Source organism: Melanotaenia boesemani, chromosome 5 (assembly GCF_017639745.1).
Source record: "Melanotaenia boesemani isolate fMelBoe1 chromosome 5, fMelBoe1.pri, whole genome shotgun sequence".
NCBI classification, from domain to species: Eukaryota; Metazoa; Chordata; class Actinopteri; order Atheriniformes; family Melanotaeniidae; genus Melanotaenia; species Melanotaenia boesemani.
In genome coordinates this window covers 31,835,919-31,839,803 of record NC_055686.1, presented here as the reverse complement: position 1 = coordinate 31,839,803, position 3,885 = coordinate 31,835,919, and the positions used below count along the sequence as shown (strand labels likewise).

At 37.1% G+C, this 3,885-nt stretch overlaps 1 long non-coding RNA gene across 1 annotated transcript; it reads left to right on the top strand.

Moving 5' to 3' along the window:
* Nucleotides 1–2,341: 2,341 nt before the first annotated feature.
* Nucleotides 2,342–2,810, top strand: LOC121639933. Its single transcript, XR_006010279.1, has 3 exons — nt 2,342–2,523; nt 2,645–2,683; nt 2,764–2,810. It is a non-coding gene; the product is annotated as an uncharacterized LOC121639933 (long non-coding RNA).
* The last annotated feature ends 1,075 nt before the right edge of the window (nt 2,811–3,885 follow it).

Here is a 3,885-nt window from a genome sequence, read left to right as displayed (position 1 = left end):
AGTGCTAACAGTGGTTTATGTCCACTGTTTAGTTTATATGATTTTATTTTCTGTTACTCAGTGAGCAATTGTTGTATTCTTTACAAATGTCTGAGAAATATATCGTACTGATCTGTGTCTGGTTTGAGAATGATAAACAACATTCCTTCATAAAGTGATAAATATTAGGTCATGTCTACACGAAACACACATAAGTGTCTTTGAATCAGTATTTTACTGATATTTTTATTAATAATAAAACTATTACAAATTATTGGAAAAATTCCGGACAACTTATTTAGGTAAATACCAACATGACATTACAAATCAAAATGTTCTTACAAGTCTTGTTGACTTTAGATACAAATCTATATTTCACACAGTTTATTAGAGAATCAGTCCACTGAGCATGCTCAGAATGATGTTTTCTTGTACTCTGATGTTTGATGTATTAAATCTGACATACTGTAGTCAAGACTTTCATTAGCATCCCAGCTGATACTGGGGTGTCTGTCCACAGGACCACTTTGAGGACTCTTAAAGATTAAACCTGCAAAAGAGCCTGTTGGGAACTAACATTTTCCATTACAGTAAACCAGCAGAACCAGTTACTGGATGGAGTTGGAGCAGAGTTAAATGAGACCAGGTCTTGAGGGAGGCAAGGGACATTGAGTCCATAGGTGCCATATTCAGAGCCTCCTTTGTTGAGGCAACTAACTTGAGCTGTAAGGTAAGGTAGTTGGTGCCTATTTTCGTGATAACCTTCAAACCAGATGGTAGGACACTGGTGGTGAGGGATACTGTCAAGCTGAAGAAGAAGTCCTATCAGGCCTTTGTAGCCTGTGGGTCTCTTGAAGTAGCTTAGAGGTGCAGGTAGGCCAAGTGGAATATGGCTTTAGTGGTTGCTGAGGCAAAAACTTGGGGAGTGAAGGTTGGGCTTCATCAGGGCTGCTCTTTGTCAGAGATTCTGTCCATAACTTTTATGGACAGAATTTCTCTGTGCAACATTGTAGGGGTCCAGTCTGGTGGACTCAGGATTGTATATCTGCTTTATGCAGATGATATAGTCCTGTTTGCCTCATTGGGACATGATCTTCAACTATCACTGGAGTAGTTCTCAGCCAAGTGTCAAGCAGAAATACTGACAGAGTTACATAATCATTGATAACAGTGGTCTACATCCACTGTTTTAGTTCTTCTGATACTCAGGCAACAAAAACCATATTGTGTTCAGATGTTTGAAAAATGTGTTGTGAAGGCCTGTTCCTGATTTGAGAGTAAATATAGGTGAATAACATTACTTCATCAGGTCATAGTTATTATTGATGGATGGATCCTAGATTAAATGGGCGGAACAAGTACACATCTGGGAATTTGAAGTGTACTTGCCTAGATGCGTTCTTTAAAATGGAACAGTACTGGGGCCTCAAGTACGCATATTGAGAAAAGGTCCATGAGGGAACTGTATAGGAAAAGCTGAAATGTCCAATCTAAACCTGGAAAACAGGTTAACTGGTTTACTGACCAGGGAAGGTGCTGGAAACTAACATTTCCCACTGTGGTACACCAACAGGACCAATTACACCTGCAGGAGATGATTTAAATGAGAAATGAGGAAATAAGTCCTGAAAGTAGATGGACAAAATTTACGGAAAATTTTCTCTCATCTGGTCTCAATTCATACGTAATACTAAAACACACAATTTTCCACCTTTATAATAGTTGTGTTGACCAAATGAGACTAAATTTGAACATTGACTGAAAGGTGTAGAAGCAAAACTTTTGCAAGACGTTGTTCATTTTGCATCTTAGTAATATACTTTAATATTTTATTAAAAAACAAGCTGAGAAATAAGATCAAGTATAATTTTAGAGCAACATTCAGTGTTGGAACATGTTTTCCTGAAAGCACTAATGTGGCAGTTAAAGCAACAGAATCTCTGCCTCTTAACGCCTCTAAACACTGAAAGCATCCTGACTGGGTTACAGTTCATTAGCGGACATCACTTTGCTGCAGTCAACACACCATGAAGACCTTCACCTTGATAACAGCTTCACTTCTCTGCAGCTTTAGTAAGTTCTAGCTCTGAATTATTCTCAACCACATTTATGTTCAATCCAGAACTATGTCAGCTTTTCAAAGTTCATTTAAAGCTTCTTTTGCCTGATTGAAAATAAATAATGAGTTTTATGTTGTTTCAGGTTGGGTCTCTGTCTCAGTTTCTGGGACTCAGATCGTGGAGGTCCATCCTGGTGAAGATGTCTCACTGTCGTGCTCCAACACGTCCAAACAAAGTCCTCAATTTATTTGGTACAGACTGGTCAACACAACCAAGTTTAGCTGTATCTCTGTCATGTACGGTGTTCACAGCAAACCTGAATACTGCGAAGGATTTAAAAATGGATCATTTGAAATGAGCTTCAACATCTCTACTGTGTTTCTCACAATCAAAAAGGTGGAAATATCTGATTCTGGACATTATTTCTGCGGATTTTATTTAAATGGATTCGTTCATCTCAGTGTGGTACATTTCCATGTGAAAGGTAAGATTACAATAAATGATCTCATTCTCTTTGTTCTTGTTATTTCCATTAACAGTAGAAATGAACTGACTTTTATCATTTTCTTGATACTCAGTCGTTTTTTTCTCCATTTTATTAAAAGGTTTCCATGAACCAGATGACATCACCAGTGATTGTCAAAGTGAGATTTCTTTCATTATAACCACTAGTTATCCACATCTCAGTCCTCCATTAACTCTGGATTAATGCATGTTGTTATAGAAAAGTTTGATGTAGACCCGAAGCTGCTGGGTGGGATTCTGGCTGGTCTGACTGTTTTCTTCATGACCATCATCATTGGTCTGGTTCTTCAAATCAAGAAACTTCAGAAAGGTATTTCTTAAAGATGCTGAATCCATTTTATCCAACTGTGTTCTGCTAATTTACTTTTCAAAAGAATTTTGTTCTGGTTTAGTCTTTCCAGTTGTTTCCTAACCTGACTAAAGGAGACAGACAGGCTAGAGGTGGAGGTAGAGGAGGTCTCAGGATGTTCTGATGTGGAGGGAGATGAGGATGTGTTAAGGTCCATGACTGAGCTGCAGGGTGATGGAGTGGAGGTGTGACAGAAAAGCTGTGGGCTCGTGGGCAGTGTGTGGTCTATATGACTGGAGGTGGGGGGTAACGTTAAAAACGGTTCTGAACTGAACTAAAGTGGGGAACGTATTAAGCTAATTTGCTCTGTCCAGACTTCCATCAGTTGTGCTTTCTTTAATAATTCTCCTTCTTTATTCCTGAAGGTTTTATCTTTCAAGTATAAATAAAGGTTTGATAAACTGTGCATGAAATTTACACAATGTGATCTGAATTTCTGCAAAATTGCTGCCAAATAAATTTTATTAGACATTTTAATATTTTCTTTGTTTCTCTTTGCATGTTTGTATGTTGCTGATGAAGAAAAATGTCTGCAAACAAATGAAGTAAGAAAAGATTCAATATTTCCTGTTAAATGATTTATCATTAATCTATACTTTGACTTTGAATCTACAGGAAACTGTTGTACTGTTTCATTGCTGTTTACAAAACTGAAACATGCAGTTGTATGCAATTAGCTGTTTTCTGCTAAACTCTCTTAGTAGGCTGTTTCCCACAAACACCATATATATATATATATATATATATATATATATATATATATATATATATATATATATATATATATATGACATCTGTGTGTATTATATGCAATTCACTGTATGTTTTCTCCTGACTGTTTCCTTTGGTTTTGTTCAGCTCACTGTATGTATGAAATGTGTTGTATAAATAAACTTGTCTTGTCTTACAGAACCCTGACTCTGATGAGCTGAACTACGCCACAGTCACCTTTGATCGACAAGGAAGAAGAAG